The sequence below is a fragment of the Symphalangus syndactylus genome, chromosome 4 (assembly GCF_028878055.3).
Source record: "Symphalangus syndactylus isolate Jambi chromosome 4, NHGRI_mSymSyn1-v2.1_pri, whole genome shotgun sequence".
Taxonomy (NCBI): Eukaryota; Metazoa; Chordata; class Mammalia; order Primates; family Hylobatidae; genus Symphalangus; species Symphalangus syndactylus.
Window position 1 is genome coordinate 146,133,303 of NC_072426.2, and position 15,002 is coordinate 146,148,304.

At 42.4% G+C, this 15,002-nt stretch overlaps 1 protein-coding gene and 1 long non-coding RNA gene across 4 annotated transcripts in view; one reads left to right on the forward strand and one right to left on the reverse strand.

The window, feature by feature from the left end:
• The window catches only part of GALNTL6 (polypeptide N-acetylgalactosaminyltransferase like 6), a 1,246,491-nt gene that overhangs the window by 1,023,936 nt on the left and 207,553 nt on the right, over positions 1-15,002 (forward strand). The window lies entirely within an intron of this gene.
• LOC129481255 (uncharacterized) lies at positions 6,698-8,784 on the reverse strand. Its single transcript, XR_008657308.2, has 3 exons — positions 8,604-8,784; positions 7,592-7,714; positions 6,698-6,862 (listed from the first exon to the last, which is right to left on the reverse strand). It is a non-coding gene; the product is annotated as an uncharacterized lncRNA (long non-coding RNA).

Sequence of the window (15,002 nt, forward strand, 5' to 3'; positions counted from 1 at the left end):
AAAGACAATATCACCATAAGTACACATATATCTAGAATGTGTATTCAAATAAATTCCACCGAAAGACTATTTTTCTCATCTGAGGTCACACCATAGCCCAAATAATTTTATCTTAGCTAACATAATATAGTGAATTTAAAGTAGCAACTAAAAATTCATTAAGATGAATGCACACAGTAAAATAGATAAAGAGAATTTTTCGTAAAGGCTCTCTTTTGTTTTATGCTTTTGACATGGCAGGGATAAAGGAATTCTTATATATAACCAGGGCCAAACTTTACAGTTTGAAAAGATATATGCGAATGGCTGATAGTAAAACGATGACCAATGGAGCAAATCTTTAGAAAGATTCTATTTTTAAATTCGGAATTATTGTAGAAATCTAGGCCAGAATGGTACTGCTATTGCTTGTGATGCTGAAGTGAGCCTAAAATATTGAAAACGGCAGTTTACTCAAACTTTTGTTTGTGTTATACTGCCACCTTCTGGTAAAAAGGTGAATTGTTTTTAAAAGAAAACGGACAAAATGTCAAAATCTTTGTGTTTTGCAAAGGTGGCTTTAATTCCTAAATTAAAGGTAATGTACACAGGGAATCAAGAGGAATAACATCCAGGCCGGATGCCCAACGTGTCCCTAGTGGAGAGGTATGAAATAAACCCTAACCGGCCGGGCGCGGTGGCTCACGCTTGTAATCCCAGCACTTTGGGAGGCCGAGGCGGGCGGATCACGAGGTCAGGAGATCGAGACCACGGTGAAACCGCGTCTCTACTAAAAATACAAAAAATTAGCCGGGCGTGGTGGCGGGCGCCTGTAGTCCCAGCTACTCAGAAGGCTGAGGGAGGAGAATGGCGTGAACCCGGGAGGCGGAGCTTGCAGTGAGCCGAGATCGCGCCACTGCACTCCAGCCTGGGCGACAGAGCGAGACTCCGTCTCAAAAAAAAAAAAAAAAAAAAAAAGAAATAAACCCTAACTGTAAGGTCATCAAGCAGCCACACCGTGACATTATTTATAGGTGAGTAGATAGGTTGACAAAATCTTTCTGGTCTCTCCTTTAACAGAGCTCCCATGAAGGGAGTGCACTGTCGCTCTCCATTGTGTAAGATATGGGGACCAGAGAAAGAGATCTCAGAGATTCTCAAGGGTAGGTTAAAAAGGTATGTGGAGATAAATGTCTGGGGCCTAAAGTAGATATGAACAGAAAACAAGATTCACAATCAGGCAGGAGAGGTAGCGCACACCTGTAATCCCAACAGTTTGGGAGGCTGAGGCAGGTAGATCACTTGAGGTCATGAGCTCGAGACCAGCCTGACCAACATGGTGAAACCCTGTCTCTACGAAAATACAAAAATTAACAGGGCGTGGTGGCACATGCTTGTAATCTCAGCTACTCAGGAGGCTGAGGCAAGAGAAAAGCTTGAACCCAGGAGGCGGAGGTTGCAGTGAGCAGAGATCACACCACTGCACTCCAGCCTGGGTGACAGAATGAGACTCCCTCTCAAAAAAAAATAAATAAATAAAAGATTCAGAATCAAAAGACACGGGCTTATTTATTTACCACGCAAATATATGGGTGCTGGCTGTTCAGTCTTGGAAGCTGCAGCTAATGCAGAGTGGGCCTAGAACCCAAGCACAGTAATAGACGAGGAAAGCCTTGTGTCTGCTCTCTGAGTGGGGATGCATAAACACCTGCAACACACCTGGATTCACTGAGTGTACCGCAGATGCTGTGCAAACTGCTCCGAACTGATCTGCCCAAAGGGACTAGGTCAGAAAAAAATTGGAGAGGGGCGTCAGGAAAAGCCTCAGCGAGGTGAGATTTGGACTACACCTTGAAAGATCCGCACAAATAAAGAAAGGTGGTGGAGACGGGGAAAGAAAGATGACTTCCGGGAAAAGGAAACTGTGAAAGCACCAAGAGGGAAAAGCACAGGGTTGGCAACTGACAGGAACCAGGACTGGATGTGGGGTCTGGATGGGTCTGAAGGGCCTTGCTATGACCTAAGTGTTTGTATCCCTGCAAAATTCATATGTCAAGGCCTAAAGCCCCAACATGATGGGATTTGGAGGCAGAGCCTCTAGCAGGTGATGAAGTCATGAAGCAGAGCTCTCAGGAATAGGATCAGTGCCCTTATCGAGGGAATAAAGAGACCAGATCTCACCTCTCTCCACCATGTGAAGACACAACAAGACGTCTGCGGTCTGCAACCCCAAACGACGGCTCTCGCCAGAACCAGATCTTGCTGGCACCCTGATCTCCGTCATCCAGCCTCCAGAACGGTAAGAAATTAATGTCTGTTGTGTGTAAGCCACCAGCTCTATGGTACTTTGCCAGAGCAGCCTGAACCAAGCCTTCAGCCTCATGTTTTCCTCTGAGTCAGGGGAGCCATCACAGCTTTTGGCAAGGATAAAGCCCTGCGTGGACACTAGATTTGTCATCTTGAGGAAATTGCTTTACTTCTCTGGACCTTGGGCTTCTCGGTAAAACACAGTGAAGTTGTGGAACCAAGATTCACTTCTCTATCTGTCTGACTCCACTCTCTGCCACAGCAAAAATGCTATCATCTGCCTATCTCAGATGTTGTGTGGGGATGGTGGGAAGTTAATTACTTACTCCCAGATCATCAACAAAGCTGAACTAGGATTTCAGACAGAGAAAGAAAGTACGTGGTTCCACCAATTGGCATTCAATGTGTAGTAGCATGCTAAAATATTTTAAATTAGACCATCCTAATGCCTTTGGAGACTCTAAAGGTCTTTCTCATTTAACACCTGTTATTATCTCTACCAGGAAGAAACCTGAATTTAATGATCTGTGTCTGTGATAAAGTTTAAATTATCATCATTCTTCTTCTAAGCTGCAAAGATGTGTGACTAGACAGGCTCAAAAATTTCTCTCCAGAGAGTTTCCCTTTGAAGAGCAGAATGACCTTGGGCCAGGCCCCGGGAGGCTGGCTTCCTCCATAGTGTGCAATTCACCCCAGGAGCAGACAGCCTGAGAGGCAAGAGGGTCAGTCGGCTCACACAGCCCAGTGCCAGAAAGGCCAGAGCCTCACACCTGGAACAACTGGGCCAGGATCTTGAATATCACGTGGACCCACTTCTGTCTCTCGTCTTTCCTCCTATCTGGGTGGCTTCATCCTCCCAGGCCTTGGGTTTTCACTAGACAGGACAGAATCATGGCCACAAGTGGTGCTTGTCTCACCATCTAACAGCTCTGCCGTCAGAAAGAAGAGGCAGTGATCCCCACTAGGTCCAGCTAGAAATACATGAAGGGAAGACCTCTCTTGTGCAGGCCTATGTCACAGCCACTTCCACCCCCATGGCTCTGGCCAGGCGGGAAGAACTGTGATTGGCAGCCCCACAGAACCATATGGTGAGAGTGTGTGTGCGTGTGTGCGTGTGTGTGTGTGTGTGTGTGCACGTGCGTGTGGGGGGGGTAGGGAGTGTTACACACTAGAACATGGGCGTTCTTCCGGGATGACCCAATAATAAACATCCATTGCACCCGGCCTCAAGACTAGACCATAAGCTGAGTATATTGCATCCAGCTTATACAAGTTCTTCGGTAAGCCAAATTTTTAAAGTGCCCAGTATTTTCTTTTCTCAGTAATTCTGGAAACCTTATGTTGATAGCTTGTAGAAAAACTGCAATTTAAGGGAGAAATGATAACCGTTTATCATTCTGAAGATACTGCTGTGAGTGGATGCCAGAGAGCCCTTAAGTTGAAGAAAAACTGGGGAAGGCATCTTTTCTCATCATTCCAATAGTGCTCTAGACAGGGTGAAATAAGGCAACTGGAGTAGGTGAAATCTGCTACTTCACCGCTCCATAGCTCCAAGAGGCCGCATCTCCTGGCTTTCCTCCTCTGCTCTCTGCCTTTCCAAAATCTTCATTCCCTCACACTTGAGCTCCATAAGAATTAGGAACAAGGGCTGATTTGACCAAATACCCGTCATTTATAGTTAGTGTGACTTTAGGTTGTCATTCTCTCTTGAAGTAAGCAGCTAACCCCAACTCTAATGCCCCATTCTGCAGTAAGAGAATATTATTAAAAACAGCATTTCTTGATATCTTGGAATTACAGTGAAAGCCTCAAAACTGAAGTCAGTGGATGGCAAAAATTTCTTTCTACAGAGAGATGCTAAATACTCAAGATAGAAGGGAGGAGTCAACTTCCCCAACCCCTCATTTACAAGAAAAGACTCCCCTTTGGGAGGCCGAGATGGGTGGATCAACTGAGGTCAGGAGTTCGAGACTAGCCTGGCCAACATGGTAAAACCCCGTCTCTACCAAAAATACAAAAAAATTAGCTGAGCGTGGTTAACCCAGGAGGCTGAGACAGGAGAAACGCTTGAACCCAGGAGACGGAGGTTGCAGTGAGCCGAGATTGCACTATTGCACTCCAGCCTGGGCAACAAGAGGGAAACTCCATCTCAAAAAAAATAAAAATAAAAGTAAACTCCCAAGAATCCCTTAACAGGAAAAGCTGACAAGAGGAAAGGCATCTCACTCTCTGTTTGGAGCCTCCTGAGGTATAGAGAAGTGTGGACCCACCCTGGGTTACCTCTGGACTGGAGAGTAAAAGAAACGCTGAGAACCATGAGAGCCCCATGTGGCCCAGGAGTGTAGAAGGCCTAAGTGAAGAGAGAAGGTGTCTGCCCTATATGTGGGGCACTCCCAAGGCTGGAGTATGGATGGCGTTGCCCATCACAGCGAGGTAAGCATGGGCAATCAGGGAGAAGCTGGTGGTTTGACCACTCATGCCACTGACAGGACAAGGATAAGGTGCTTCCCAATAGGTCAAGTGAGCAGAGCACCAAGCTTGCAATTTCTTCGAAGGACTGTGCCCAAGAAAACTGCCTGCCAAGGAAAGAAGAAGATGGGCTGCCCTTCCAGCATGGGAGTTGAGGGAGGTGGAACAAAGAGATCAGCTGGACAGGAAGACATCAATCATGTCCCTGACAAATGCACCCTTGGAGAGAGCCAATGTCTGGGCACCTACCATGACAGAGAAAACCCAACAGCCAAGAGAGATCTAGAAAGAGCACCAGCTGTTCAAATGCCCATTGGCCCCTTTCCTCCACTTTCTCCTTCTCTCACCCTGGAGGAGCCTGAAGCAAAGCAGGGAGAAACGGTGATATAAGGAGAATGACAAAACAATGCTATCTTCTTCACAGCTTGTTCTAGAAGCATGAGTGAGACCTGTGTTGAGGGTGACAGAAAGAGAAGCTTTAAACTGGGGGAAAGTTACACTTTTTATTCTGATTGAATGAGATTTCTTTAATGCCTGAAGAAGAAACTGTTCTCCTTTGAATTCATCTATACCTAAGGTTCTAGAACCTGCTCAAGATGTCACCAAGAAGCAGGAAAGGATAAGCTGACCAAAAGTGTTTGAAAGCAGTGACAGGAGAGGCATAGAGCAGGTTCCAGCTTGTGCCCTACCAAGGTCACACAGGTCAATGAAGTGATGAGGCTGCATTGACACCTTCCATTATGCAGTGAAAGGCTTTCTCTTGATAAAGGAATTTGAAACAAAGTGAGTGAGAGGGAGGAGCATGCTCACAAAACAAAAAGTGCTAACAACAACTTCCCACAACCTGGCACTGGAGAACTCCAGCTAGGAATTGCTGGCACTTGAGGGAGACCTCGAAGGATGGGGAGGTTTTGGAAAGGTGGAGGAAGATGAAGCTATTCCAGGTATAGACAATAACATGAGCAGAGTCACAGAGACAGGTCCAGAGAGGAAGAATGACAGAGTCTTGGCTCCATGGGGAGTTCTTGTCAGTGTTAAAACCAAAAATACAGGGTGGAGTCCACATATGATATGCTTAAATCTAATCTTTAAAAATTTGGATTTTATTCTTTAAATAAAACCATGAAAGGCTTTTGAGCAGCAGACTACCATTATACTAATGGTATCTGTGTTTTAGGAAAATAACTCTGGCGACGAGGTGTACCATCCGGAATAGTGAGAGTAGCAAGAAGCCGAATGCACTCAGATTAGTCAGGAAGTGAATACCATGTGGATACCGAGAGACAAAATCATGGCTGTGGTTCCAGAAATGGAAACAGTAAGACCGAGTAAGCAGATAAGTTAGAGGTAAGGTAGACAGGACTGACCGTGGCACTCCTCATAGACGTGTCTCTGAATACATTACTGCGGTTTGAATATTTTCCTACAGGACTTCCAAAGAAATTCCCTCATTTCCTAGGGAAACCTAAAGACCCTCAAAGGGCCAGCCATGCTCTATGATGCCCAAAGCTCAGCCCGGCTAATGAAGAGTGAACCTCCACCTGCTGATGGGGCTTTTGCAAATCGGGGCCACTGTTTCCTCAGGGGTATGGGGTCATCTCTGCTGCCTGGCAGGGCAATGGCAGAAACAGCTCTGCCTCCCTCTCCAAGCCCCCAGCAGAGCCGGAAAGGATCTCTATTCCAGTCCCAATCAGGTACATAGCAGAAGGCTGCAGCAGCTTAATACTCTGCCCACTTGGTTCAGCATGGCCCATTCTTGCTTCTACAATAGCAGGCAGAAAAGAGAAACACCAGAAATGAATGTTACTGTGATAAGTTTTCCCACCTGAAGAAAACCTTGTGACTACCACAGCCAGAAAAGAGCACGATCTCACAAGCTGTCAGCTTTCACTTCCCTTTCACGTCCAGTTAAACTCCTCCACAGATGTCCTTACCTGGGCTGGGGAAGTTTCCTACATATTCTTCAAAAATAATACTTTATGTAGTGCCATGCTCCAAAGCGTGATTTTTGTCAACCTGTGTTTGGGGGTGACTGCCAGTTACCCTTACAAAGACTTCCTGTGAGTTGTGGCAGTTAGATCAAATAGGATACAGCAGCCCAGACATTCTGAAGAGGAGAAAAATCAATGTAAATAAATGTAATTTCTACATAAAATATGCTTTTACCTAATTGAAAAGTCATTATCAATTAGCCAAATACAACTTTAATCAGACATGAATGATTGAGGAATTCTATATTTAGAAGAACACAGGTTGGCATTTGAAAACCCTCATGTCTCATGTCATTAGCCTTGAAAACCTTTTGCCAGGTAACTGAGGTGTGAGTTTTAATTCCCAGTACCAAACCAAGAATAAAATTATTTTAATTATCGTCAACTGGGTAAGGAACATTGACGATCTAATTGCTGAGCTGTAATTCTGTATTCTGTCCCCGGGAGACACACACCTGAGCCAAGTGCTTCAATAATTCATCAAAGCACTTCCCTGTGCATCAATTATCAAATCATGTGCCTTGATTACTTTACTTAGGGAAAGTTACCCTTGCGAAAACGACTTTTACCAATTATCAAAACACAGAACCTCTAACCTACATTATACGATTTTCATTAAAATAATACAAAATTGTACAATAGCTCTCAGTTTTCTATGTGCCAAAAGCAATAGGCCAAATGGTTACAAGGGCCATAGCCTGACCAGCTTTATACAAAATTATGAGGTAGGCAGGTTTGGGGTTTTACCTCCCTAATTCTGGTTTTGCCAGTAGTTCATCATAAAGAATTGTTTCAATTTTCTTTAAACATCAAAATATTTGTGGTCCAGGATTAGGTCATATCACCTTCATATTCCTGTGATGCCAAACTCCATGCTTCGAATATAGAGTACATAGCAGATCATCAGTCCACTCTTTTCCACAGGTCATTTGTGACTTTGATCATCCGTAGTTATTGTTTTATATATACTGTTTTACCCAAAAATTCAAATGAAAAAAATATATGAAAGAAAGTGAAAAACAGTGAACAAATGTATAAATAAGAGTCTATAAATAAAAACTAAAAATAAGGTAGTCTCAAAGTATATTTCCTTAGATACATAGAGAAGGCATTCCATAAATATTTGTTAAGTGGTAAGTTAACAAAAAAATTCAAAGAGAGTAAGAGGGGAGAAAGCCTCCATTTTCAACTTAGTGGCCAAAGATTTTGCCCTTACAGTCAATAAAAAGGAGTAACATTCAATGTGAAATTTAACTTTTCTTCCTGTGCTGATCCACCTCCCTATGATAAAAGCAATTCTAAACAGAAAATCACCGGATTAATGATAGCCAGAGAAATATAGATGAGGAAAGGACAATTCACTGATTGAATAATCAATCCTGGATAGCTAAAAACTACCTTCATGGGGTTTACTAACTCATAATAATAAAAAGCAATGAGTATATTTATCCTCTGTAATTATTTCCATCACCAACACACTTCTTGATACTGTAGTTTCAGGACCAATATGAGCACTAGAATTGAGCACAAGGGTAATGTATCTCAGTGCAACTGTTTTTTATTTTTTTTTTCTGTACCTACTATGGAAAGGAATGCCTCCAAAACAGGAACTTAATGTAGTGGATATTTGTCAGTGTTTGCTCGCACAGCATGGAAACACGATTCCTATGTTTGGAAATCTAAGGTGAGGGCAGTGGGGGCATTTGAGGGATGGGGGCACAGATCTGAGTTCTGCCTTCTCCGGTCCCACCTCCCACCTCCCACACTGCACTTGTGATCTAGTGATTGTGAAGGTGATCAGGGATTTTGAATCTTGTAAGAATGGGGCATGGGCAGATGTAGACAAAGACTATTCACTGTGGCAGCAGCAGTGAGGGTGCAGTCAAGAGCCCAGCAACGTGGCAGGAAGTGTCTGGTGGGCGGAGTCCAGCCATGCAGTGTGTCCACAGGGATGTCCCAGGGTCAGCTGTCCTGCCACACTGTTCTTGTGGGGGTGGCAGAGGAGTCTTGCCCATGACTTCAATCTCGTCTTTCCCACCTGTTCGCCACACATGGACAATTCTGTGAGCCACCTGTGGTGCTTGTAACAAATTCCTTCTCTGTTTAAGTTAGAGCGGCTTTCTTTTGTTTTGCTTTGTAGCAAAGCAAAAGTTCCTGCTTTGTAGGAGAATAAAATACAATTTTTAAAGGCATAATTTTCTGGAAAACGAAACAGGTGCAAATTCAAAAATTAGACTCGTGAGTTTAAAAATGGCATGCTTTTCCCATCTTTCACCCCTCCCTACTTACAATAACTTTCTCTGATGTATACAAATAACTCATATAGGCACCAAAGACTCCACTCGACAGCCTGTTTACCCTTTGAAACATACTTTTTGCCTAATTATAATAAAAAAGGGTCTTAAATTTGGTATTTAGATAAATTCACAGGTAATCAGGTTAACCCATCACCACAGGGCATAAGTGAATGCGGGAGAGAAGAGGAGAATGCCAAATTAGATTATCCAACTAGAGCATCTGTCAATAAATGGAGGGAACGTGAACTAATTTAGAGTTTGTTTTATTTTACAGACTGTAAAAAGACCAACTGCCTTTTTAATTTAGAGGTAGTCATTCCGGGTTGTCATAACAGCCAGAGAGTTCATAATAAAGGGACTATTACAGACATAAGATTATGTTTTGCTTCAATAAAAAGGTGAGAAGGCACAGGGGTGAATGTCTGCAACCCACACCCTTTGGGAGGGGCCCCAAGGTTGCAGGTCTGAGCCAAAACCCAATATGAATGTAGCAGTTACCGAAGGCTGCCAGAGTTGTTAGGCCTGATATTTCATAGAGGATGTAAATATTGAAGACTGAGAGACTACCTGAAGTTGCTAATCTAATTCTCAGACAATATTAAATTTATGTAATGACAGTTACAGCATCGAATCCTCAGATATTATGCCTATAGTATCTTAATATCACTATGACCTTCTGCAAGGAAACTGACTAATGTAAATAAAAATTCCCTTAATATTCTTAACAGTCTTGATTAAACTGTGAGCCATTATAAAGTCATGGTCACATAGAGGTGTGAAGATAGTGAAAAGTGAGTGTGAGTATGTGTAATATCTGAAGTATAATCTGAAATTGTTTTTCTGAAAACCTGCTTGAGTCCAGGTTTTTAAGATGCCATGGTCTGATAGATTTTAATCAGTAGTAAAGGTCTTTCTGGAATACAGAATTGATATATCTTCAGTCCTTACAGGAGATGAGTTAAGTAAAAGTTCTAGCATGCTTAGTCCTAAAATACAATGCCTGTTTGAAAATGTTGAATAACCTTTGAGGCAAAGAGTTTGTTCTAAAACTTAAAACTTCTAAGCAGAGAAAAATTATCTTTTCCTCTTTTGAAAACAGGAAGGATCTTGGCAAGTGGCACAAGATCCTTTTGAATGAAACCTGAAAAGCAAAGATTCTTTTTATGTGAACATATACAATTTTTCAGGAAGATTTTAAACAAAAAAATACATAATGTTGACAGTCAAATTTCTGAAGACTAGTTGTCTTACCCTATAGAGGTATGATGTTAACTCAGGTTCCAGAACCAGAGGCAAATGCTTCAAATATTTTCAAATTTTTAAATATTTTTCGCACTGAAAATAAACACATCCACAATAAGTGAGCTGCACAAAAAAAGGAACCCTGTAAAATAAATCTAAAAGCATCTGCAAATGTTCCTGTTTGTTTTTCTCTGTACTGCCCGAATTCTAAAGATATGAAAGTATGGTTAATGATGTATTTTATCTCAAAATGTTGAGTCACTAGAACTGTTATAATGTTAAGGCACTTCTTAATTCCTAATCAGACACTCATCATATAGAAAGTCTGTAAACACTGAATTTAAATTCTACTTCAAAATTAGTTTTAAATTCATCAGTGGAATCGATTGTAGGCCCTTATTCTCAGTCTCAAGTCTTCTGAGCACTCCTCTTTCCCTTCCCCCAGCTGCGGGGCCCTGAACAGTAGTTCTTATATTAGGAAAAGCAAATCTGGATAATTCTCTTCTATCATTGCTAATCCTTTCTCTGAAAATTTCATTATGACCACCATCCTGCTCACCATTCATCCATTCATTTGTTGACTCACACACCAACATTTATTGAACAGCTGATGTGCAATGGCCACTATTTTAGATACTTGGGGGGCAAAGATAAATGAAAGCACAATGAACAGGCTTAGAGTTCATTGTGCAGAAGCACCATGTATACAGAAATGCTGATGACACACAATATATTGATGTTTGAAATGGCACAAATGTAACTGACTCAGTGCCTGGCAAATAAATATTCCTGTGAGAGACAAAGATGTGTGCTATCCAGATTGTCCTTCAATCAGGACTTGCTACCCCAGCTGCTGGGAGGCTGGAAGTGGATATCCATTAGCTAACTGCCCTTAAGGGACTGGCTCAACACTCTTGCTCAAGACATGCCCTCTCCAGATCAATCCACATCCAAAGATTGATTAAAGGCATGAGCATTTATGCCCAACACAGTGCTCCCTCTGGAGCCAGCGGTCCTTCAGGTGTGCGTGCATCTCAATTCTCTGCCTGCTCAATCCTGCCTCCTCCTCCACTCACCTTCCATAGGTCTTCATTCCTAGGATACTTTCTAAAGAGACATGCTGCCACATCTGCTTCCAGGGAAACTCAACCAGCAACATTTCTTAAATAAGTTTTTGAAATAAACTCTGCCCTTAGCTTTCTTGCATTTCCATGAAGCCTCAGAAATATGCTACTGGAAATGGCTGCATTAAAGAGAACATTGATAATGGTAATGATAATAATAATAGAATGGCTAAGATTGACATAGGGTTTACCCTGTGTCAGACACTATTTCAAGTGTTCCGTGCATATCAGCTCATTTAACCGTTGCAACAATTCTACAAATCAATGCTATCGTTAATCCCTTTCAACTGATAAGTAGAGAGAATAAGACAAATACCTAGCTCCAAGTTCATGCAGCTGCTATTTGGTTCCCAGGCAGCCCCAAAGTGTAATCTCGTAACTACTGTATTCGTCCATTTTCACACTGCTATAAAGAAATACCCAACAATGGGTAATTTATAAAGAAAAGAAGTTTAATTGACTAACTGTTCCACATGGCTGGGGAGGCCTCAGAAAACTTACAATCATGGTGGAAGGGGAAACAGGCACGTCTTACACGGTGGCTGGAGACAGAGAGTGTGTGAGTGTGCAGGAAAAACTACCATTTATAAAACCATCAGGTCTCATGAAAATCCACTCACTATCACAAGAACAGCATGGGGGAAACCACCTCCATAATCCAATCACTTCCCTCCCCTCTACATGTGGGGATTACATTTCCAGATGAGATTTGGATGGGGACACAAAGCCTGATCATATCAACCACTATCTTCTGCCATTTCTCTTACTCTCTAGCATCCTAACAAATGTCATAGCATCATTGATACCTGCCGTGGAATTACACACCTTAGAAGGTCTTTTAGATAATAACAGCTGCCATTCACTGAGCCCGTATCACATGCCAGCTCTGTTGTGAGTCCTCATAACTTTTACTTATGGTCATGACATCCCTATGAGTTAGGCCAGGCTTGGTTATTCCCATTTCACCAATAAGAAAACAGGCTCACAAGGATGAAGTGACTTACCCGAGTCAGAGTTCACAAGTAGCAGAGATGTTCTCAAATCTAGCATTTCTGTCTCTAAAACAAAGTATCTCGAAGTTATCTGGATTCATTTAAACTGTGCTTAATCTATGAACTATCAACTGTACTTAACCTAAAATGGCCTAAAGAATTTACCATCTTTAGGATCCATCATTTTTCATTGTGCCACTTTAGCCACTCTTTAAACACATCAGAAATGTAGAAGACAGAATATGGCCCTCTGTCCATTAACACAGCTCTAGCTATGATCTGGAACTTTCTTTTATAAACCTAGATTACTTAAACAGAATTATTCTCTGTATTCTGTGAAGGACTTCCTGAAGGTCTACTAGAGCTTCTGCTCAAATAAAGAGGCATCATATTCTTTAGTTTAAGCCCAAGTGCTATGAATGCACCACATTTTATGTTTGATTATATATTTTATGTTTTAGGGCATTGATGCAAATTCTAGGAAATCCCAGTTCACAAGGTGTAATAATAAGATGTTGTATCTGTGCTTTGAAGATAATTTTAACTTTGAAAAGACCACCAAGGCCTTTGGCCCGTGAGTAATTGATTAAATTCAGCAAGCAGAAGTCATTCCTGTAGGTAAGATGATGGATTGGGGAGCTAGGGGAAGGAGGGAGAGTAAGAGGTTTCTCTTACATCATTTTTTTATGGCAGTGAAATTATATGAATTTTTTACCTTGGGAAATACAAAATTATAAATTTCTCCTGACCAAAAAAGGACCCCTGAACAGTTTTACTATAACCAAAGTGAGCCGTGAGGGAGAGCGGCTCCAACACACAGTGCACAATGGCAGCTTTTGGTAACAGGAACAAATGGACAGAGAATAACGACTTCTGCAAGGCTTGCTCCTTGATGGGGGAAATGCGCTCACTCTTTGTCTCTATTATGTGCTGCCTGACAATTGTTCCCAACAGTGAAAGGCAAGCTCACCCTCTGGGAATGGGTTCAAATATAAATGACTAAGAGCCCTGTCAAAGGTCCTCTGTAGCTGACACCCCTCTCCTCCACCCCTCATCCCCTCAAGGGCACTTCATTTTCACTTTATTACTTTTTTCCCTCCAAGGGCAGATTAAGGTTCAGGAAAAAATGCCATTATAAATGGAGGTTCTTGATTAGAGGCTAAAATGTCTGCCCTATCTCACCTCCCACTCGCTTTACTTCTGTTCTGCCTCTTTCCAACGTTATCCTTTTCTGCGATTGCAGAATCCCAGTCCCCGGTTTTGGTATTTGAGAGTGGCTTGCGTAATAGCTGCTGTAAGGCCTCTCATGATCGACCCCTAATGAACACGCACAAACCCTGGAAAGCGTTGCTTCAGTATCCATTTACTCTGCTCTCAGCATGACAGCTGACAGCCTGCTGCACTGAGGGAAAGAAAGGCCATGGCTTCTGAAAGCCACAGTTTACTTTACTTTTCTTTCCTTGTGAAAGTCAGGTTCACCCATACGACACTCTTTTCCATGCTCTGGTGTTCTGAAAATAGCAGCCATTTGGCTGTCTCGGGAGAGTTAAAACAAAGAAATCACGATGGCAGGAGGCTTGCTGTTCCAAAACTTTAAAATAACAAAAATTATTATAGAATGCATCACAAAAGAAATGACAGATGTCCTTGAAGTGACCCCTCATGATACAGTTCAACAGCCATTTAAAAATAATGGTCAAGCCAGGCACGGTGGCTCACACCTGCAATCCCAGGACTTTGGGAGGCCAAGGCAGGCGGATTGCCTGAAGTTAGGAGTTCCTGACCAGCCTGGGAAGCATAGTGAGACCCTGTCCCTACCAAAAACACAAAAATTAGCCCGGCATGGTGGTGCACACCTGTTACTCCAGCTACTTGGGAGGCTGAGGCAGAAGAATCGCTTGAACCCAGAAGGGGGATGTTGCAGTGAGCTGAGATAATGTCGCTGCACTCCAGCCTGGGTGACAAAGTGAGACTCTGTCTTGAAAAATAAAAATAAATGAATAAAAATAATGGTTGACAGCTTGAATTGGGAGGAGACATAGATAGAAAAGAAATGGCTTAAATTCCACAGAATAAGGTTTTGGCTCATACTGTGTACATTGAGCCATGTTCAACGTGCTTTCTGACAGAGAAAGTAACGTTTTCCATGGTGGGAAGGGCTGGGAAAGGCACTGGCTCAACTGCGCATTACTACAGATGACCTTTGAAATCTCAAAATCTCTTCACCTCTACTATCTTTCTCGATTCTCACAACAACCTTCTGAAGTTGGTGACCGCTGTTAATATCTTCATTTCACAGAGAAAAAACAGTGACGCTCAGAGACTTATTGCTCAGGCATCGACAGCTAGAGAGTGGCAGAGATTGAGCACAAACTCAAATCTTTTTCTTCCAAAGCTCGTGTGTTTTTCACTCCTCACACCGGATTTTAGTGGCATGGCAAATTCTCAGAGGGTTTCAAGTTAAAATCAATTTTTCTTTCATTATGTTAAATCTGCTTCCTTATAATGCCTAAAATGAGGAGGTCTCTTTTCTTTGGCAGGCAAAATGGTGACCACGTGGTTGTCAGTATGTTAGAATTAACATTCTTTTAAATGAGAAGT